Here is a 24,182-nt window from a genome sequence, read left to right as displayed (position 1 = left end):
TGTTCATCCCCTTTTCCTGCAAACTAGTAAAATTTCCTGCTGCTTTCCTGTGAGTTAAATACCAGGGATTTAGGATGAGCAGAGCAGCAAATCATCTGTTGGCTCTTGCTTCCCCTCTCTCCCTCTCCATCTCTCTCTCTGCAAGCAGCACTTCCTCCAGCACTGATTTATGTTTGGTTCCACAGGAAGAGAAGCTGCTGGGGAGGTTTCAGCCTTTGATACCACAGTCACCAGAGACCTGAAGCTGAGCTCATGGCTTGCAAGAGCAGCTGCATGGATGCCCAAAGAAACTCAGGCTACCTTCCTATCCTCACTCCCACCCTGGTTCTTGATGGTTTTGGTGTTTTGGATGGGCCTGATGGATGGGAAGTAAAGGCATGATTGTCACCAGGAGGTTCCCCTAGGGTGTGATGGCCAGGAACCCATGGTGAGGGTGAGTGCCCAAAGCACTGCTAAAATATAATGGTGCCTACAGTGGTGTAAAGCTCTAAAACCAATCCTTTACCTCTGGCTACAGCAGCTGAATGCAGAACTTGGGAGCTTTGAGTCTCCTCCAGACTTTGCCTTCACCTTCAACACAGATCAAGTCAAACTGCCTCTTCTGCTGAGCTTCCTAACTGACCTGTGCTGTGTGAAAAACCCTTTGAGGTCTCCAAACAGAAGACACTTAAGAATATCAGCTTGCTCTTAATTGAATGTGGCCTCCTGATTAGAACACAGGTGAGCTCAGACTGCATCCCCTGTTTTTAAGAGAAGCCCTGAGCATTTGGAAGGAAGTTGCTGCTTTTACCATCAGTGGTGAATAATAATCTTGCCACCAAAGGAGCAGTTTTGAGTTGTCCATCCAGGCAGATAACCACAGAGCTACATGTGTTTGTCATGCCCTTTTATTTTAATGAGGTGATGCCAACAGCCAGCTGGCAGCCAACTTGCACTGCTGCCCAAGCTTTGGGTGGGGCAGGTGGACAGCCACAGGGGTGGGCCAGCTGCAGGGATGAATCTCCATGCAGGGCTTGATCTCCATGCAGGGCTCAATCTCCATGCAGGGCTTGCTGGGCTCCCACCCCAAGGCTGTTGCAGGTGACCTGCAAGGGGCTCTGCTCCCCAGGGCATGAGTGGCTTTCAGGAGTGAAGCAGCTGCTGCCAGCCCTGCCTTCTCTCCAATGCTCTCTGGGAGTCCTGCCATGGCCTGCCTTTGGGGTCATCTTCCACCCCTGGAGCATCACCCACCCTGGCATGTGCCCCACTGGCTTGGCTGTACACTATGGGATTGCTGAGTAAGCTGCTCAAACTGGCTTTTGTTCATCTTTTTAGTGGCTCTCCCCAATATGTCACACTGCTCAGGAATAGAATCCATTGATTAGCTCAGCCTTGAAGCTGAAAAAATTCAAGTTTTTTACTTGCTAGCTCTCAGCCAAGTATTTCAGCTCTGTGTAGGGTACAGGGATACTTCCTTGTCTGCTCTGACAGGTGGTCTTGAAAACAGGTTTCCTAGCTGAACTTTTATTCTGACTTTAAAAAAAAAAGTCAGTCAACTTGACTCTCCTAGGGTCTGTTTTATGTCAATAGGGAAACAACTTACTAATTAGGGTAAGACTCTTTAAGAAAATATGTTTTCTATTCCACTGATAGTCAGTTACAAGCGATAACACTGTTAAATGTAGTGCCTAATAAATCTAGAAAAACTACCCAATAAATGTAAGTAATAACAATGATTAACAATAAATTAAATGCAGAGAACTAGGAATGTACCACATTATTTTTAACTAGTCTGGTCCATCGGGTTCTTATTATTCAGTTTGTCCTCCACACCTGGAGTTTATTAGAGTGTAATACAAACTAAACAGTCCCTCAGAGAGGCCATTGGAAGGGCTTAGTATAAAACAATATACAAGTTTAATAGTTGTAACTGACCTTTTTTTCTTTTGCAAAAAAGTATCTTGGTAACTTGATGCTTAAGGAGATGTAATGCTTTTTTACATAATCCTAATGGGTAATTTTCTTTTCAGTTTAATGTAGATTATTTTTATTCACAAGACAGCAAGACCTATGACCAAGTCCATGATCTCCTATTCTTCCAGACATGGAATAGTTACTTGAGAGTATTGTTCTTTCTTCACCCATTTAAAGATCAAGCAAGCAAAAGGGTTAATGCTGTAGGCTCTACAAATGATGAAAGTGTACAGTTCGAAATGACTAAACTTCACCAGAGTCATGCCTGGCTAAAGGTTTTAAGCAGCTTAAAGTTCAGGGTTGTTCAGACTCAGGTGGCTTTTTTTTTTGGCACAGTGTAGAGATAAGGTTCATTTGCTGCAATATGAATCCAGACCTGACCTTTAAACACTTCTAATGTTGGACTAGGGGCGTTGGCTGAAATCAGGATATTTTATTAATACATATCCATGAGTAACAACCAAATAGTCATAATGACAAACATTGTTTACAGCTGGAATTTTGAGTTAGTCTGCCTTTAGATTTTAATTTTAAAATGTTGGAAAATTATGATTGTCTTTTTTTTCCTCTCTCTTCCTCCTTCCCTCCCCCCCCCCTTCACTTTTGAAACCACAAGCTGTGGGCAATAGTAAAGTCTCAAGACAAAAGGTTCTTTTCTAATTTATTTCCCTGAATTTCCATTGTTACACTTATGCCATCTAATGGACTACAGTGTTTTTCTGTCTATTCCCATTTTTTCAAATAAAACATACTTTAATGTCTCTGAGGTTTTTAAATGCTTTTCAAACTTAAAAATAGTGGCAGGAAAGAGGTATTTTCCTCACACAATGACCTGTAATATTCTGTGCTGGATTTCCAGTATTGCACTAGTCCTCACATACCAAACCCATATGTTGTTGCAGACTAAAAATCCCTTTGTTTAGATGCCTTTACATGCTCCAAACCAGAACTGCTGATATTGACACTGCAAATTAGCCCATAAACCCACAAAAACCAGCTCAGAAACAATTAAGAGAGAATGTTAAATTCTGAGCTGTTCAGAGGTGCAAATAAGTTAACCAACATATGGAATTTGAAGCAGGGAACAGAAATATTGCTTTACAGTCTACATTATCTTCAGACCTACTCATCTTGCAGGATTGGCTCCAGTTCTTACTCACTCAAACAGTGTTGCCAAAAGCCACATACAGCTTGCTCACTGTAAGCCCTCATTTTATAATCAAAACCATTTTTATTTTGATTCATTCCCTCTTCATTTTAAGGGATGAGAAACTATTCTTTGTTTCTGCAAATATCATCTTTGCTTCAAACACAGACTTCACTTGCTTGATAACATAACCAGGCAAACATTACAAAAATAACTTATTTTGAAACAAATAAAGGATAAGTACAATAGCCAAAGATTTTTCAGGTGTGTTGGTTTGGCTTGTTTCTTATTTTCTAAGTAAGTATCTCTGGCGGGGAAAAAAACCTCAGAAGGAATAATATATCTGAATAATTTGTAAAAGCAGCCAGGAAAAATGGAATTTGCTGTTGCACCAAGAGGATTTAACTCAATGGTTTATAAAGCCATTGACCAATGAAGTTGGGAGCGTGGCTCCAGTTCTTAAAATGTGATATGATCCATATTCCTGATAAGTTAGAATCTGAAAATTAAAAAGCACCACAGATCCCATGGTGGAAAGCCAGATATAAGGTGCTGCCACACGGGGAATAACCACTCAGGTTGTGTTGGGGAAGCAAGTTCTAAGGCAGGACTGTCTCTGGCCTCCCATAAAGGTGTTGATTGCCAGCAGGTTTTCCTGGCCAGTCACTGGATCACAGAATGGGTCAGGTTGGAAGGGATAATAGGGGGTTGTCTGGTCTTTTCTCCTGCTCAAGCAGGGTCATCCTTGAGCACATGGCACAGGATTGTGACCAGTTGTTCTTGAGTATCTCCAGTGAGGAAGACTCCACAACGTGCTTGGGCAACCTGTTCCAGTGCACAGTAAAGAAAAGGTGATGTGCAGCTCTGTTTCTGCCTTTCCACCACAGCAAGTGCTGGACTCTCAGGGAGTTTGAACCTTTCATGGCCACAGGGAAGCAGAGCCTCCCCACAATCCTTCTGGTGCTCATCACTTTGTGTGGGTTAGGAGGCCACATGTGGCTGCAGCTGCCTCTTGCCAAAATGATCCAACCCACCAGTGTCCTTGGGAGTGCAGCTTCAGCCACTGTGGACCCCACTGACATTAATGAAAAATTCACCAAAACCAGGAGAAACTTGAAGGGCCCTTGTTGCTTTTGCTGTCACTTCTCCTACCAATGGGGAAAACACGCTGGGTTTGTAGTACACGGATCTGCTCTCATTTACACTGATGTACCTTTATTCAAAGAGGAAATCCTGGGTTACTCTGACTTAAGGCCTGCCCCTGGGAGCCATCCCGAGTTGTTTTAACAAAGCTGTGTTCTCCACGTTATCATTTACATAACTGGATGTCTGTCCTGCTTGATCCATGCCCTCATCAATATGCTTAGTGCGAGTGTTACTTGATTTGATTTATTCTGCTTTTTTCTGAATCATAGATTGATTCCACATAAAAATTCCTGGGGAAATCAGGCAGTTTCTGTGTAGCACTTGATTTTCTCTGCACTGCAGCCCCCCTGAAAACTATAGTCTGAGAAGGAAAGGTACAGAGGCTGAGAATCAAAGCAGAAGGCTTCCACAGTAAGCTGAGGCTCAAATAAAAATGCACAGACATAGGTAATGATGGCTTGGAGAGGAACAGCTCTTTTGCAATTGAATGTATCGAGCATCCAAACAAACAGTAGATTGTTTCTTGGGTTTCTTTTTTCTTTTTTATTTTTTACATAACATATCTTTTGGGAGTCAAAACCCTATGCATAATTAAGGAAGTTTCTTTTTTAACCAGATGCACTGAGATGTGTGCTCTCTAAACAAAATAAATAACCATTACAATATGAGAACCGCGGGGTCATTTTATCCCTCCCCCTCTCCCTCCGCTTTGAATTTTCTCCATGGAAAATCAGACGCCATCCCTGCTGCCTCCTAGGAGCAGTACTGTGATCTTGCAGACTCCTGCATCATGGGACCCCCTGTGCTGGCAATCAGACAGCAGTGCAGACCATCTCTGGGAGGAACAAAGAGTGCACAGAGGTGGGAGGGTGGGCTGGGAACGAGAAAGCCAGAGCATCCCTGGGTGCCCTCCTTCCCAGGCCTTGTATTGGCATGGAAATGATTTCTCCTTATTGATTCCTGCCCTTGTTCACATGCATGTCCCATGAGGGTGTTTTTGCTCTGCTTGTGCTTGTGTTTTGTTTGTACAGGGCTTAGGTGTCTGCTGGGGAAAAGCGATACCCAAGAATGAAGTGTCATTATGGTGTGTCTGGATTGGCATTTAAGAGGCACATGCATGACAGGATCTGCCTCAGAGGCAAAATCCTGTCCAGATCAAGGATGGCTTCTGCCCTGAGTGCTCCTAAAAACCACTGGCCCTCAGAAAGTATTTCAATGGTGAAAGCAACAGGCTCTAATACAGACAGAGGGAAGCAGGACACATGACAACAAGGAGAAAAACAAGAGCTGCTGTGGCCTGAGTGAGCCTAGGTGTGAGTCTTGGAATGCCTAGGAGAACACTGCTTACCTGGGAATTTCTCCAGCACAATCTGTAGGCTTGAGAAAGTAATAAGACATTTTAAAGAAAGAAGAGAAACCTGGAGACAAATTATTGCTGATGCAAATGGATGAAAAACCTACACAGGCTTCATAGGGACTGCCCAGAGGCAGAGTATTTCTGAAAACCAAGATAATTGCTCAGGAGTTTTGGTAAATCCTGCTGTCCTTCACGTCTTGCAGGCTGGGATTCTCTTCTTTGTGCAGGCAATGTCGACTTTTATGGTTTTTGAGTGTTTGGGTTTTTTGTTTGTTTGTTTGTTGATTTTTTGTTGTTTGTTTGTTTGGTTTGTTTGGTTTTGTTCCCTGAGGTATTTACATTGAGATCTCTTACCCCATGTTTAAGGAAGAAAAATCCACAGAAGTTAAAATTCACCTTGGGTGAAGACTCTGCTCTTGGACTTGACAGATGTCTGGCTCCAGTCCAGATAGTCTGACTTCCAGTTTGGGCTTTTGGGAAAGAAGGCAGCCCTTGGGATGAAGCAGGTAGGAGGAGTCCTTGCAGTGTCTCCCACAGGGTGAGGGATGGGAGGATTGGACAGATGATTTCTGGGCTGGGTTCAGGCTGGCTGACCTGTGCTCCTGTCAGCTGAGCTGGGCTGCTCTAGGGGGCACTTCTGGAGGGACCCAGCTTGGCCAGAAACCTGCAGAGCATGTGGATGTCCTGCCTGACCAGCTGGGGTGGCTGATGGACCAGCGAGTAGTCCATAGGATGGAGAGAGTAAGGCCTGCTCTTCCTCCATGGCCTTGGATTTTCAAGATGGATTTTCCATGTCAAGAGTGATCCTCTCTAACCAAGAAGGATGTCTGTGTCTCACCATTCTGACCCAACATTCTCATCCTTATCTTGGGCTGTGAACAGCAAGACACTCAGCAGCAATTAGAGAAATCATGGAGAAGACCCCAGTGTTCCACAGATGCAGAACCAGGGAAGGCTGGTGGTGTCAGAGCTGCAGCATTTCCCATCCCTGAGCTGGTTCCTTGGTAGCCACAGGCTGGTAGCCTCAGGTGTCTCAGTCAGCTTCAGAGCCTGTGGAGTTAGAACAGATTTAATAATGATGTCCTTTGTCCTTTTTCTGATACGTCATTGGTTTTGGGCCTTTGGCTCTCTCTGGAAGCTGTGTCCAAGGCCAGTGCCATGGTGCTGCCATGAGCTGCCAATAAATGCTTTGAATCTTTTCACTGTTGCAGCAGTGATGGGAGTGAAAGCTCATCCTTTCCAGCCCTTTTCCCATATTTTTTCATAAATATGTCAGGGTGACCTCAGGGCTAGCCTAAGCCAACCTGCTCGTTCCCACTAGCCAGGAGATTCTCAGATTTAATTTACCAACTTGGAGGCTTTTTGAGGGAGATATCTTCAGATGAAACACTATATTTCAGGATGATTATTGTTATAGTTAATGGGAAAGCAGTTTATATGAAACACTCTGTTCTCTCTGTGTCCCACAATTCTACAGGACATTCTGGATAACTGGTACCATAAAAGTGTGCTTTTGGCAGGATTCAGATAGCAATAAAGTTAAGCACTTTAGATTACAGCTAGGAGAGAGAAGGGGGAGAAAGGAAATTCCTTTGAAAATTATAATTTCAACATGATAAAGTTGGCTGAAGAAGTGCAGCAACAGATAAAAATCAGCCTTGGTAAAAGGCTGTGACCATTCAATAAAACAGGGAAACACTGAAATGTGCAGAAAGTGTTTTACCATGAATTAAAAGTGCAGGGAGTTCATCAGTGAGCAACAGTTAGCTAATGAGAAAAGCAGATCCATGCATTTAGGAAATGTAAAGAAAACTTAAACCTTGTAAATTTTTATGTATTGCCCCTTGCAGCAAAATATGAAAACCAGGTTAAAAAAACCCAAACAAAATAACCCCCCCCAAAAAATCTCCAGCCCAAACCCATTGTGTATGTCCATAAAATAATTAGGTCAGCTAGTCAAAACAGAAACAAAAAACAATTTAGAAACAAAAAACACTATTGACATATTGAAAACAGAAATACTAAGACATAGAAAAATACTCATTTTTAATTCTCCTGAACATAGTTTTTATTCCCCAGTTATAAAACAGACTTTTTTTTCCAGCCCCTCTTGGCAAGCCCAGTCTGCTGGAAATATTGAATAACAGGTATGTTCTATAGGTACATCCTCAGAAGGACAGCTAGACATGACAAAGACAGTTTTATCAACTGTCTATTGAAGTCTACAGGTAAATGATTGCCCTAGAGTCAACCAGAAATCCAGAGCAGTCTCTGGAAGAGGAAAACATCTAGGATCCTATTTTCATAGGTTGTTCCTAATTAAAGAAAAACCAAACCTGGAAGGTACCATACTGGAAAATCCAATCTATAAATATGCCTTCAAGATAGACAAGAGAGTGTTTTTTAAACTGACGCAACAGTTGGATAAACTGATTTAAAAGCACATGTGTTGTGTAGAGGCAATGCCAATACATTCCAACTCATGAATCTATTGGTCTAGGAGGTAATTTTGCAGGATATGAAGCTCTTTCAAAATCTATCAAATACTTTCTTTTTTTTTTTTTATTAGTTCTTTCTCCTAGTCATTAACACCATTGACACCCTTTATACATAAATGACCAGTCTCTTTGACTGATGAGCTTTTAGAGGACTATAACTGGCTTCAAGTAGCTATCCCTCCTTTCTGCAGGCAAGACCCTTCCTGAGGCTGGCTGTCCTCCAGCCTGCTTGGTAGAGCATGAAGCACCATTCAACTTCAGGCTCTGGCTTCTCTTCAGACACTGCTGCCTGAAATGTCCTTAAACCTTTGACTGGTAGAAATGATCTGAAACACACAAGGCCAAACTGAGTGTTGGCACCTTACTACCAAGATCCCCCAGATATTAAAGCACTTTCATCTCTGAGGAGCAGCTGTCTTGGATCAGGTGGAGATTGGCATGAGGGAACTGCAGACTGTCTCTCTGACTCCCTGTTTTTCTGGTTGTGCAGAGTCCCCTCAAACAGTCCCTGCTGTGTAAAGCCACCATAGAGGATCGCAGGATAACTCAGGTTGGAAACAGTGTCAGCATGTCTCTACTCCAACCTTCTGCTCAAAGAAGGTTCAGCAAGGAGGTTGGAGTAGGTTGATCATGGCTTTATCCAGTTGTGTCCTGAAAACATCCAAGGATGGAGACAGCTCTGTCTCTCTGGACATCCCACACTTTGATTGTCATCCTGGTGAAAAAGTTTTTCACCACTTCTTTCAAATAGTGTCAGTTTTTCCTGTCATCCTGCAGTGGCTCTTACTGCTGTAAGGTCTCTGGATCTCTGATTTTGTCTTATCAATGTCAGCCTCTTAGGTTCTAGAGGAGGTTAAGCAACCCTGGAGGATGTAGATTGATTTCACACACATCTACATAGCTGGGATAACTGAAAACTAATCAAAGCCTACTGAGAACCTCTGCAAATGCATTAAAGCAAACCTGTCCTTCCCAAAAGTGCGTCAAGTTTTTCTTTCTACTTCCCACACAGATCCCTTGGTGGTCAGGCTGGAGTGTCCACTGCCATGCACCAGCCAGGTGCCTACTGATCTATGCACAGCTGGTAAGGACATTGCAGGTTCTGCAAGAATCCCTGCAGAGGTGCCTGGCTGGGTCTGTCTGAGGCAACCACAGCTGCCAACCCTTCCTGACTGACCTGCTGGTGCTGGGGAGGGCTGTCTGATTAGCTCACTCACAGCAGGTTTGGTTTTCTGGTCATCTTTCAGGGACCACTTACTAGTCCCAGGATTGCAGAGATCTCAAAAGCAGGGACAGACCATGATCAGAATCTCCTTTAATTTGAAGCAGGCATTTGTGCATCACGTAATCCTGTAGATGTGAAATCTGGCCTAGAGGACACACATCCACCTCCCTTCTATATAATATACGGTAGCAGTTAACTGTAATGAGTGGTAATATAACTCAAGTGCCAAAGGGATTAGACACAGAGGGTTCAGCATAAAACCCGATACTCAGGGTTTATTCTTTTTTTTTTCCCTTTTATTTTAATGTGGTGGGCTGGGGCATTTGCATTTAATCCCATCGTTGCATATACATTGCGTTATTTTCAGTCTATAAAATTTATATTCCTCTTCAATTAGGTTACAGCTGAACCAAAAAAGAGGGGATTCTGCTCTGTGAATGCCATTCCAGCTCTTACAGAGCACAGGCAATTGTCACCTCTTTCCTCCCCTCACCCCTTGTCCCCTCCATCCTGCTCCTTTCCTTAACTCAGCTGTGCTGCAGCACTTGATCAATTGCAAGAGCACTAGAAAAAAAAAGTTAGTCATACATGATCAGCAAAATGGCCCAAATGATGTAATCCATCAAGATGGACATCGCAATTTGCCAACTATTTTCTCATAAATCAAATCATAGTCCCACAAGGAAGAAGAGCAGCTCATGAAGAGCCAACATGGCAGCAGTTATCGGCAGACTGAGAGAAATGCTCCCTCAAGTATACAGTAATTATTTTTACTCGATGGGAAATAAAGAGGGGAGAGATGGTAGTGCAGAACTGGAGAGTGTCTGCCTCACTTCATTACTATTCCCTAGGCAAGGGACGCAACATATGCTTTTCATTGTGAAGCCAATAATTTTGAATCTTGGGACAGGTGAAAACTTAAATGACATTTGCAAACCTTGATTTATTTCCCTGCTTAACTCTAAAACATGCCTTAGATTTAGCTCTGTAAGTTTCAATAGATTAGTGGCCAGTGTCACTGAATTTGCAGTGACCTTTAGCAAGTCTTTCCCTTTTTGGATCAGTTAATTAAATATTTTGGATACTAATAACGCCTTACTGAAACCATCCCTGCTTTCTTTTTGTGTACACATATGAAACAACAGGGGGATAGCATGAACATTTTAATTTTTTATTGAGATTGTCTCTTGCATTTTTCCCCCCTCTCTTTCCCTCGCTTTCTCTGTTTTTCCCCTCCCATGTGCAATTTTACTTGCTGGAAATCTCATTAAAAGTTATTTATGAGCTGCTAGTGATCCCGTAAGGATTACACCTAATTCAGTCTGTAAAGCTTTTGAGTTACATTGCTTCCCAGGAATAGTCCCTACAGCAAGAAGGACCACCTTTCCCATTGTTTGACTTTTGTTATCATTAGTATAAATACTTCATGAGAGGTTCCTTACAAATGCAGAGCGGCTCATTGACAGGATTTAGGCACCAAGTGCCATTTGGTATGTTAAGATTTTGCTTCCTGATTCTTTGGTTTATGCCATTTTATGTGTGGGGAAACTAATGATTCATAAAGGTGACATCATTTGTGTAAGACTCACAGAATATGTCAAGAAAAGTCTGTTTCCTTGAAAACAGTCAAAGGTTAATAATATTATGGTCTAAAGTTGTATTTGCTAATCAAATTAAACCTGCTAAGGAAACTTCAGAGGGGTTAGGGATTCAAGGCAAACATTCTTTATCTCCCTAGAAGTGAAGAATTTGCTTCTTTCTAAGCCTCTAATTTTATTGTCAGGCTGCATTTTTAGAAGTTTTTCAGAGTGACAGTGAAAATGCACCTAATATTTTCAGACTATCACATACAGTATTAGTTATCCTGACTTTTCTGGAAGACTTGGGAATTTGTGCTCTTCCATCTTTGTTCACTTTACCATGTGGGGCAGTTGTCATTATAAGAATAAAAATAAGACAATGAATATAGGTTTCTTATTTTACTCCAGTAGTCAGATAAGCCTAGGAAAATAGAGCATTTAAATCATCTGTCAAGGGTTGTAGTTAGGAAATACGGGTCAGGAAAATTAGTGAGAATTGGTATCATTTTTTGCTGGGCCAGGCAGCCAACTCATTGTTCTGTGATGCTGGAAAGGCAACAGGTAGCAATCAGTGCAGAAGATATTCCCCAGGCACCAGAATCTGACCACAGACACATCAGAGTGTTTGGGCATCAAATTCACTTAATTGTGATTAATCATCTGCCAAATTTTAGCATTTACAGCTCTCAAGCCAAATTGGGGCAGTTTATAGTGCTAGACAATGTAAGCAGAGCAAGAGATGATCTCTGCTCCAACAGAGAAAGAAGCGGGAGTAAAGGGGGAGTGTGATCCCCTTCCTTTACTGGTGTGAAGTGGGGAGGCTATAAATGTGCTCACCAAGGTGAGTGAAGTCTGCCAGAGGGCTGAGAACTGAACCTCAGTCTCAAGTCCCAGCCTTGACCTGTGGCCACACAAAGCCTGTCCTTCCTCCTACCCCTGCTAATTGGTTTACCCAGCCCACCCGGTGAACATCAAAAACCCTCCCAGGTCAGCTCTCAGTACAGGGAGAAATTTCAAGGGGGGAAAAATAGCTCACTTGGGATGAAGCAGGTTTTGTTTCATCAGCTGTCAGGAAGAACTCCTGCTCTTGTTTGAAGGAGGAATGAAGACAGGAAGAAAGTGAGATGAAATCCATGTTATTTTCTAACCGGTCAGGGAGAAGCGGGAGGTGGACAGAGACTGAGATGACCTGGTTCATCCACACTGCTTTTGAGGGTGGCCCTTCACTGATCTCAGCTGTGCAGTCCTGGAGCTCCTCTCTTGCTCATTCTGACCCAGGCTGATGTCTGGGAAGTCACTGTGGAGTGCAGAGAACAGTATGTAACATCTTACCAAAAAATAAAACACAGAAAACTCTTGCTTTCCTAAAAGCAGTAAGGGAGACAAGGAGAGGTGAAGAGAGAAAGTATAATTTAATTGGGGATTTGCAGCCCAGACTACAGAAAAAATGAAACAATGTTATACCAAGACACTCTAGAGAATCACTGATAAAAGAATAAACTATTATTAATGTCTTGTCCTTAATTAGTTGTATAGATTAATAACAAAGACTACATTTCCTCAAAGTTCTAGGTTTTCCCCTCTCATGAACTATGAAATCAGTACTAGGATTCATAATTCACTCATACTGGAATTCCACTTGGTGCCATTCCACTTGCAATTGGATTCCCCACTTTTCAAAATAGCTTGTCTTAAAAAAATTAATGGTTATTTTCCTCCAGGCTAACAGGAGCTAATACAAACAGAATATTTCCCTTGCTCACTACAAATTGCATAAAAATCACACATACTTGATTAAGCAAACAAGAAAAAGCTTTAACTGTATCTTCACAAAACCGCTGAATGTTACCCACAAAAGACTTCATGGTCTATGTTTCAGGGCAGCAAAATTCTGTTTGTTCTTATCAGGAGAGAGGCTATGTTGGCTAAAGACTGAGACAGGACATTGGGAATTCACCCTCCCACATTCCCCATGGCTCTTGCCTTTGATTTGTGATGGGAAGGTCATTTTGGCTCTGGCTTAGCAAAATCTTAAGCAAGGCAGCGAGAAGAGACTCAGGTAGATTAGGCATGGATAATGCAAAGGTGAGGTGGCTGGGGCAGCCCTGTGTCTCTCAGCCAGGGTTTGCACAAGGGGAGACACTCGATGGATGCTGGAACTCATGGTGCTCCACACTGTTGTTATTGCTAAGGTTTCATATTATTATTTTTTGTTAAAGGGAATTACCATATTAGCAGTTGTACTAAGAACTCATAATTGAACCCAGAGAGAGAGAGAGAGAGAAAGAGAAAGTTCCTGCTGCAAAATGTCAGTTTAGAGGATCCCACCTCCCTCAGAAGCCATTGTTCCAGCTGGGTCTGATGGCTCCCAGAAGTCAGGCAGAAGCCCAAAATGCTCAAATTACGGCCAGATACAATTACCAGCTGGAAAAAGAGACCATGCCAAGAATATATAGATCTGTGGAAGCTACTAAAACAGGAGGAAAAGGATCAAAAAAAGTAAAAGGTTCTCTTTTGGGAAAAAAAAAATCCCAACAGAACAGGTAAGAGGTTTTCTTTTGAAAAGCTCCAGCTTGTTCTCTGTGACACGAACATCTCTCCCAGCTTCCTGAGAGCTCTGCACATAGCCTGGAGCAGACTTGCTGGTTCTGGTCCAGTCAAGCTCCTAATAAGTCAGGCTCAGATCTGCTTAAAATTTTCCTTTTCTTATTTCCTATGACTCCACAATATAGAAGAGGATCTTAATTCCAGTCTCTCCTTTCCTGTACACCCCAGCACACTCTGCTCAAATTGATGTGAATATTGGGGCAGGCAGGGAGAGAAGAGAATTTCCTTTGGTATCTGTGACCCACCTCCTTTTAGCCAAGAGAAACACAAATGGTAATCCCTTACACTTCATTTAGAAAATGGGTTTCCACAGCTATGGAAAGTTGAAGTTGCTATTGTCATTGCTTTTCATCTGATTTCCACTAGGTCTGCAGGCTCTTCCTGCCAACATGACACCCTGAAATGAAGGTGTAATGTGATTGTGATCAGGCTAGTCATGGATTAGAACTTCTTCACAGTGAAATTATTTCTTTGCATTTATCTTTCCAATGTCTATTTGCCAATTTTTTATTCAGTGCCATGTTCTGTGGCAACAATTCTTAGTTTTCTGCCTATTATCACTCCTAGAATTCTTTTATCTCTCTTGGCTTCATCTTTCCATTAAATATTACTAGCACTGGAATATTTTTTCTCTCAGATCTTGCATTTCTTCTACTTGAATCTAATTTTGTTGTGGTTTTAATATTTGGCTTGACAGAGAGACAATTTCCTCTGTTCACAGGATGAAATTGGTTTTGTTTTATTGATAACTCTGTTCATTTCTGCTATCAAATAACCATTACACATTTTCATTTGGTACAACTGCTCAGCCACTTTGCATTGGCAATAACTAACAGTGAAAATGTACTGGTAAAAAAGTGGAAAAATACTGATGAAAAAGTCCTTTTTCAAGCAGTTAAAAAATTGTAAATTTCAATCTAAGTATCTCATGTTAATTAAGATGAGAAAAAGGGAAAGCTCAAATATGTAATGCTTTTGTTAATTTAGCATTTAAAAGCCTGAGCTTTTAATACAAATAGTTTCAGCCTCAAACCATAATTTTGGTCAAAAACTTGAAGTTTTCACAGGGCAGAAGAAAGAACTTTGGTTTATAACCACATTTTTCTGTACACAAGTGGACACCTATACAGACACATATATATCTATTCTCTGAATAGACTTTTGAGCATCTGTTATAGTGTGGCAGAGCCAAATACGCTTCATTTCTGCCTGGGAGGAGACAGTCTGCACTCTGTATGTTTTTCCAGTGGCTGTGCCAGTTAACATGCAGGATTACTTTGCCTTTCTCCTACCTCTGTTTGTTTTCTATCAAGCTGAACAACAATTGTGTTCAGCTGCTATTTTGCGTGTAAAATAATCTTTGCATGGATGGCTGCAGGTCAGGCTTTTCCTTTTGCTGGGATTTTAATGTGACATGGTAAGTGTGCATTTCATCACCCCAGCGTGTTCTGCTCTCTGGAACACTTCCCATCCACCCAAGGCAGAGGAGAGGAGCCTTGCTGCCAGTTTGGGATGTCACTGATGTTTCTCTCTGTGGCCAGTCTCTGGTTTTGGGGGCTGAGCTAGGATAGATCCTGCTGGACCTGCTGTAGCTGTTCTCTGATGAAGAGGGGCACTCCTGTTCAGGCAGTAGAAGTTCAGATTTTGGGATGCAGCAGATGTGGGCATCACCCCATCCTGGAGGCTGTGAATTTTGTCCAGTCTCACAAGCACTGGTGAGGGGGTCACAGATATAGAGATTTTGGGGTAGGTGTGTTCCACGATGTTCTCTTAAGGACATCTTCAGATTTCTCTTTAAGACATCTTAAGAACACAGGAATTTGCATTTTAAGGAGAATATGGGCAATGTTTGGGACAGCAGTAAGTCTGCAGGATGCATATAGAGATATGCTTGAAATGGTGGAGACCTAGCTGTGTAGCAATGACCTAGGAATTGGAATTTTATGCATAACCTGTCTTTCTGCGATGGTTGTAACTGGGAAAGCACAGGCTGGAAGGTCTTCTTCATAGCCATGAGCACCCAAAGGAATGCACAAGAGGACTGCTCATGTTCCCCCTGTGCATTGGTAGGGCTCACCAGAGTGAAGTGGCTCTTGAGCATGAGCACAGCTGGATCATCCCACCAGCTGCAAAGCAGGGCAGATTAATTTCATTGCCCATTTTTCCATTGTCCATTTGTCCATTTTTCTCTTCCTTCACATTCTTGCTCTGCTCCTTCTCCTTCTGCCACAGGGAAAAGCTTAGTACCCTGGGGCAGCAGCAAGCTGCTGTCTCACATGGCTCACACTCCTGATCCTCAGGGCACCTGGGGATCTCTAGGTGCTGTTATAAAATTGATGAAAAAGCAGATGCTTCTGGTTAGTTCAAAGTTTATTCTAGAGATGAACAAAAACCTGTGCAATGTTGCAAAGCAAAATGGGCATTTTCAGGTGGGAAAGCATTTCTCACCTGCTTCTGTGCCCCACAGCATCTCTGGTGATGACAGAGGGAAACTTGGAGTTTGCCAGTGCCACTTTTGCTTATTTTGGAGGGCCACTGAACCTGGAATCCAGGCCCAGGGTTGGAGCATATCGTGTGCCAGGGCTCTGCCTGCTCCACAGCAGGGGATTAGCCAACAGTGAAGCAGGAGAGCTCAAGTGTGGGAAGAAAAGCAAAGCCCTGTGGAAAATGTGTAGGGCAGTGGAAACCTCTCAATTCCTTTATTTGCATGACTAATCAGCTGGGCTTTCTGCAGGTTCCCCACACTGCGAAGTTTATACTATTTATTTTTCACATCACTGCATTTAAATTCAAGTGCGGGAGAGGGGAATATGGGCACTTTCATTTGTTCAGCATATTTATAAAAGGCCCAGAAATGAACATGTGGCATCAGATGAACACCTGGCAATCAAAGCAGGGAGAGCCAGCTGTTGCCTTTGTAATTGGAATTACAAATTCACACCATCCGTCCTCTCTCTGCCATACCCACACCACTCATGAAAGCAGAGGAGTTAGCTCTGGGTGCATATGCTTGAGAAGCAGCAGCCAAAGACAACGTTTGGGTTATCTGCTAAAAAAAGAAACTCTCCTTGCCTTTTCCTATAAGAAGAGATAGTTTTTGAGCCAGCTGTGCCTGCAACTCCCATTTGCTACAGAGTTCTGTCTGTGTCTTTTCTGCAGGGCATGCAACTTTCAACAACTTTGCAGTTTGGAAGTTGAACCCACTTCATTCCTGACTTCCCTCCAGCTGATCCGCACAATATCCTTCGTGCTTGAGTTCATAGGTCTCTCTTCTCCTCTGGCTGGTTTAGCTGCTGAGTTATTGAAGACCATGGGTAATGAAAGATGCCTGTGCTACCCTCCCTTGCACAGTCTGTACTTCAAGGCTTCGGTCAGGAATCCTATATGTTAAAAAAACAGGGAAGCAAAGAACCAAAGGCATCTTGAACATACATACTGTAACTAGAGGAAAAGAAAGAGTCGGAGCCACCACTTGAGAACATGTGAGTCAATAAAGTTTTATAAAAGGAGCCCATAAAGCTGCCATGGAAACTTAACCATTGCATGCATCTAGGGTGAAAGCAATTCACTGTGCTGGAGTAGGACCTTGAGTGGTGCTCCTCTTATCTCCCATGCTGGGATCCTCTATTTAAAACATATGGAGCAGGCTAAAGTTCGTTACGAGTGACTGCAGTGAAAATAGAAATTTTTAGAAAATGCTCACGTGCAAGCACACACGTACATACCCAAACAGATGGGAAGAAATTAAGATGGATTTGCAGAGGAGGTTGTGCTCACAGTAAAGCACATCTCCAGCGGTGCAGGGCAGAGGGGACTGGCTTCTCTGGTGGCAGCTGATAGACACGAGCACTTGAGCAGTTCACAGCCTCTCTGTTGTCCCTGTCAGAAGATTTGTAGGTGGCTCTCCGCCAGCCACCGGGCTGACGGGTCAGGGGTCGTGACCTGTTGATTTACCAAAGTATGATCAACTCACACAAATTATCGGCGTCAGAGAGTCCTGACAACCTCAATATGATGAGCGATGAGAGCAATTGTTTGTGACATGTGAAAGCAGCGGGAGAGAGCCATTCTGCCACTCGGCGCTGCGGGAGCTGGGCTGCCTGGGGGCTGCAGGAGAGGGGGCAGCCCTGTCCCCTCGCCCACCCAGGGCTCTGTCTCCCCTGGCTGGGGCCAACCCAAACCTCCAGGCCCCACGGGGGAAGAGCATCTTCTGGGACACAGGCAGGAAGAAACAAGAGGGGTTAGAAAATGTTTCGGTGGTTGGCTCGTTTGTTTCTTTTTCTCACTGATGTTGCACTCAGTGCAGAGATGTTGAGGGATGGGGGCTTTAAATCCGATGGGAAGTGCTGGGGCATTCAGATCTAGGAAAACCCTGGAGCTGGTGCTGTCTGTGAGGTTTAATCAAATGGATGTACCAGCTTCTTCGAGTTATCTTTGGGGGCTGTTGTCAAAATCTTTTTTTTTTTTTTTTCCTCCTTTTTTCCCAGCTTCATTCACATAGGAAAAATTTTGCCTGGGGTGGGATGGGAAAATTATAGCTGCTGGGCATTTTTCCTTGATCCATCAATTCCTCTTAATCGACTGTGCTATTCAGATGGGGGCAGAGGATAGCAGAGGTAGTTGAAAGGAGGCAGAGAGTGCCGAGGGGTTAGGGCAGGGTGGCAAGCATGTGTGTGTGTGTGTGTGTGTGTGTGTGTGTGCATCTGCATGCTTGTGCAAGGAAGAGGAAGAGAGCCCACAGTCCAGGAGAAGGATGGGGTTCTGAGAAAATTGGGATTTTTTTTTTTTTAAAGCTGTGGTATTCCTGCAGAAGATGCTTTTGCAGTGACTGTTCCATGGGTGTGCAGGTAGCAGAGAGCCTCTGTAGGGACATGGGTGGCCCAAGCCTGGCTCCCATCTCACTGTCCCCTACTGCTCTGCCTGGTCCCATGCAAGTGGCTTCACTTCATATTTAACAGAAATAAGCAAACTGGAGCTGTTGCAACTTCTCCCTGTGTTTTATTCACAGTGGGCATGTTGCACCCAGCGCATTTCTGTGTTTGTTTAATCCATTTGTTTACTTTGTGAAAGGTGATGCACAAATTAGGTGTAATGATCAACTAACCTATCAATTTTCAGTTTCCTGCAAAAGATCTACAGCACAAAATAGATTTCTTTAGCCAGCAGAATGGCCACAGCATATGAGCTGGCAGAGAGGAAAATCAAGATTTTTTTCATCTATCTTTACCATAATGACCTTTAAAATATTTATTGTATATAAATATATATATAAAGGCAGAGGAAGACAATACTTGCAAATATATATGCTTAACCTTGGGTTTAAACCAAATAAAATAGTATTTAAAGAAAGACTGAATAAATTATTTATTACCCAGGTCAATGGTTGCAGAAATACAGTTTATATAAAAACATTACAATTCCGGCCATTCTAAGTACTGGGTTTAGAAAAAATCCAAACCTCTTAATGCAATTTTAATAAACCTAAAAAAAGCCATGCTCTTGTTTCAAGCTGAATAGTTTGCTGTTTCTGAATAATAATCATTCAAGACCTAAATCTAACCACAAGAGCTGAGTGCACAGATGAAATATACTTGCTGGAAAACCCTTAAGAAATAGCTGTTTGATTCAGGATCTGAGTCAGTAAAACAAGATGTGATGGTTTAGTGGGATTGCTGTCAAATAATAGAAAATGAGGACAACTAATAGAGAAAGAAGACTTTTGAGGAGGATTAATTAATAAATTAATATCTGCGTGCATGGATGGAGTACAAACAAGTCAACAACAGTTCATTATTCCCTTAAACAAATACAATGTGCAGATCCTTCCAAAATTAAGTTGAACTATTTGTGCTTGAGTAAAGATCATGTGTGAGTGGATGGATGGATGGATGGATGGATGGATGGATGGATGGATGCAGAAATAATTTATATACAAGGTGTAGGCAAACAAACACTTGTGCCCACACTCACGCACATATATTTATATAAAATGTATTTTTCAAGTGTATATCTTATTGCACTCCAATGGTCAGACAGGAATACTCTAGCATTTAATCATAGCTTTGCCTTGCATGAAATTTTGTTGTGTTTCAGTGGGTGAGAGATTAGGTTATGCTACATCAGGAATAGGTAAAGATCACCACTTTTCCACATTACATTTTTGTTGCTAGAGATAGCTATGGCTTTTTCTAAAAAAAAAAAACCCACAAAACAAGCCTTTTGTCAGAAAATGCTGATTTCTTGGCATAAAGGCTTTCTATGGAAAATGTTTATGTTTTTGCATTTTTAATTAAATAGGTTTTTTTAATTGTTGGAACATAAGTTTCAAAACAAAAAAATTCCAGATTTTCAGTTCAAAACAAGATTGTTTGAAATGTACGTTAATTAGCATACAAAAATAACAATCCCAGTACTAAAATGAAATGTCTCAGAATGATCAAAACAGAAACAGGTTTCTACAGCCTGAAGTGATATAATTTCTTTTGCTTTACAGAAGTTTTCAGGCTTTTCATTGTTTGTCAAAATGAGCAAAAATATATTTTTTTAAATACACAAGAGATTAGGAGAACAGTATTTTGCCCAATTTGAGAGTACTGCTCAGGCTAAGTAGGAATATCAGAGGCTGGACAGAATAAATGAATAAATACATTAAAAATAATAGATCAAAGCAATCTGGTTTTGAGCAAGAAAGCACTTCCAATTTAAGGGTCAGCAGTTTTTACAGAGAAATACAAATATTCACGTGTGTATTAAAATAAAACTAGTGGAATATATAGACCTATACACACATGCACATCCACCCTCCCTAATCACTTCATTTGATTTTTGCAGTTGGCTTTTTCTTTTTCACAGTGATGTGCTGCACAAATTTCATGTAGAAACTTCATAGCTAAAACAATCACCACAAAAACCTGGGTTAATGATTAACTCTGAATGAAGAGTTATAAGCACTCATCAAGGTAATACATGATACAACTTAGCCATTTCCTTTCTCTTTTCAGCTTTTCAAAAGGGGCAAGGGAGCATGAAGAATAAAGCCAGGCATCCTTATTTGGTTGAAATAATAGCCAGTATACCAGAACTTCAGACAAATCCTTCTTGCTTTCTTTCAGTGGCCTCAACCATTTTGATCTCATTTCATCATTGAATGGACCCCTTAACAGAGAGTGACCCCATATTTTAGGACTGAAAACATACACCTTGTTAGTGTGAGTTTATTTTTTTGTTGTTTGAAAAGTGGGCAAATGTAGTCAAAGCTCTCACAAAACATCACAAGAGGCTCTTTCTTCTTTCATGGCACATTGAACATGTAAAGTAATCATTGTTTACAATACAGAGGCAGATAGCAAAGACGTGTTTGTTGTCTCATGCTGTATCTAATTATGCATTAGATTTTGATTTCAGTTGCTTTGCCTTTCCATGTTATTTTAATTTTGAATGATGATCACTGAAGGGAAAAAAAAAAGGGAACAGAAAAGACAGGATGTGTCAGCAAGACTGTGGTCCCTCCACACAGAGCACGTGTAGGCAGGACCTGGAGCACAGTGCTCAGCACTGGGCACCTCATTACCACAGGCAAATTGGAGCAGCCAGGGATGGCTGAGAGCACGATGAAGGGGCCACTAGGACTGGCTTGAGGAGGAAGATTAAAAGACTGAAGTATGTATAGACAGGGCAAGTGACGGGGCAGCTCTGCTCCACATGCACTGCAGGGCAGGAAGTCCTTTCCAGCCAGCCCGAGGGACTCTGCTGTGGAGAAATGGGGTGATGTGGAGCAGAAGGAAGACAAAGTGAAATCTCAGGAGCTTCTGGGTTTGGCTGGGAAAGAACAGTGAGCCCTGGACAAGCCTCCTCAAAGAAGCTGCACAAAGTTCTTTGCTCGGGATGTTTAAGTAAAGCTGAGCTGAGCATCATGAAATTCCCAGAGGGAGAAGTCCTGGCAATGCCATGGGTGCATCAGCACACCACTCACACTCCTGCCTTTTATTTCTCTCTTCCTCCTAGTTGGTTCTTTTCTTATTTACTCAGAGTGTTCACCTAATTTGAAGCTTCTTAATACTAAAATTCTAATGCCTGTTACGTGCTCTGAAGGACCTTTATGCCCAGCCAGGGAACTCTGCCCACCCACAAGCCTCATCAATACTGCTCTCAGTGCCATGGCATGGATGATACCAGCCTGGAGAAATGTGAAGAAGTTCAGCATGGGGCAATGAGAGCAGCAGTAACTGATTTTTTTGCCTTTTTATCTCCCCCAGAGGATCTAGCTCAAGTAGGGATGAAGTTTCTAAGAGGGTTCCCATGCTTGACTGCAGCTCAGACTTTCTTTTTACAAGACCATGCCATGGGTTCTCCTGGAACTGCATCCCTCAAAGTGCTGCCAAGGACACTGCCAGACATAGTCAGCACTGACCAGGATGTGTTTAAATACATGCAGTCATGTGGGTAATCTTAGGAGATGTACTGAGACTAAAACTGTCTTATGCCAGGCAGAAGAAAGAACAATGGAAGCTTTGTAAAGTAAAAAATTGCCAGAAAGAACTTTGAACGTTACTGATATTTTTTTCTCTAAAAAACTCCAAGTTTTTTCAACCATCTCTAGTGAGCATATTAGATGAAGAGGATTAGCATAAGAAATATGACTCAATGCAAAACTTGTAAATATTGAACAAAAACTGACAATTAGCCAGGAATGAAAAGGCAAAATATAGCTACAAAGGAAAAAGCAGTTAAAAATTAATTGAAATTACCCCCAAACTAAGGACATTCACTGATGTAAAACCCAAATATTTGGAGATAGTGGAAAGGAGAGATCAGACGTCTGCGTACAGACATTGATAAACAGATAGAAAAATAAATGAGAGCTGTGTGTGAGTGATCCAGGAGCCTTGCTTCCAAAAATGACAAAGAAAAGGCTCATACAAATATCAGCAGACTGTGGATCAGGCCCCAAGCCTTAAGTGGACAATCCAGAATATTACAAATCACTGTTGGGATCAAGTTGCATCGATGTCATCTAATTACAGATAAAACTACAGAGTATTTAACATCTCATTAATTTGAATACCTGGGGCCATATCATGGCACCAATTTTTTTAATGTCCCCATTGATATCAAAGACAAGTTCACACAACACAGCCCATATTGCTGAACCTAGAGGGACAAAGCAGACAAAGAGAGGCAGAGACGGAGATGCAACAAAATATTTCCCTTTCTTCCACTCCCTTTTTTAATCTCCTTCCTTTCTCTATTATTGGCTCAGTTGCCTGCACATTTTATTAGCTGAGCCCTGAGTGTGATGTCCATAGGCATCATTCTATAAGGATGATGCTGAGCCACGTTCACAAGATGAGGATCCTCAAGTTCAGTTTTAAGTTCCCTTACCAAAATGAGGTATTCAGTAGTGGGAGGGTTATCACATTTCTCTCTCAAGCTGTCAGTTGTCAGAAAGATTACAGATTTTAACATTTGTTCTGTTTTGTTTGGTTTTGTTTCTGATCCTGACTAGAAAAATGAGAGAAAACACAGATACTGACATTAGATATGTCAGAGAACACTTCACAATTTTCCTGACAAAACCTGGGTTCTTTAAAGAAAGCATTTTTTAAAATTAGGTTTTTAATATTTCTAATCTTTCTTCTTTATTAAAAACAAACAAACAAACAAACAAACAAACAAACTGTCTCAAGTGAAATGCAACAGAAGTAACCTTGCTTTTGTTTTTTCACTGTCAGGACATTTCAAACACCTGGGATTTTTAGCTGCTTTTCTTCCATTTTCTTTTTTTGCTTACTACCAGCTAGTACAGATTTATACTACCATTGCTGTGGTTATAGCCTCCCCATCATCTCCCATTTTCCTTTGTATTTTTTTTCTGGTGTTTACCTGAGAGAGAAATCTCATTTAATAGCTAAAAAAAGTGCTAAGAGGAAAAAAACAGAATGACTGAATGGTGGAGGTTTGAAGGAAGCTCTGAAGGTCATCCTTCCAACTCTGAAACAAAACACAACAAAGCAGAGTTTTTGGACAATTAACATTTTTCTTCTACGTCAAGCTTTAAGAAATGAGAACAGTGCCAACAGATTTTGGAGGATGAAATTATTTTTTACATTTTTTGTCCAGCTACTCTTAGTAACAAGAAGACAGGTGTGCAAATCTCATAAACCTGATATCTGTGGCTCCAGTGAACCTGTTCACACTTCTGCCAGTGGGAAGCCTGTTCTTATTTAGTGTAACAGCAACACTGCCTGCTGTGTCTGAGCCTACGTTTCAAAACAGGTTGAGGTGTTTGCCCTTTACTTTGCCCTTAAAAAATGCTCATGAACACACATCAGATTGTGGCCATGAGTTTTCCTGCTGAGTCCAGTGACTGTTCACAGACATAAAATTAAACCCAGGTTGAAGTACCTTGCTAATCAAACCTTAAAATCAATATAACCACCTAGACTTGATTCAACTTCCACTTCAGCTGGAATCAGACACTAAAATGTGCTCAAATTGTTATAAAAGAAGGAATCTGGTCTTTGTCAAGAAATAGAAACCCCTTTTTTTTGTTATTTAGTTTTACACTTTAGAAGAACAAAACACAAAAGCTCTGTGAGGTGTACCACATCCTAGTCTTGAAGAATCTTTACCTAAGAGCTTGAGGAGGTTAAGATACCATATGCTGAAA

The sequence above is a fragment of the Lichenostomus cassidix genome, chromosome 6 (genome assembly GCF_008360975.1).
Source record: "Lichenostomus cassidix isolate B80296 chromosome 6, HeHo_3.0, whole genome shotgun sequence".
Classification (NCBI taxonomy): domain Eukaryota; kingdom Metazoa; phylum Chordata; class Aves; order Passeriformes; family Meliphagidae; genus Lichenostomus; species Lichenostomus cassidix.
The sequence above is the reverse complement of the archived record's forward strand: the minus strand, read 5'-3'. Positions refer to the sequence as shown.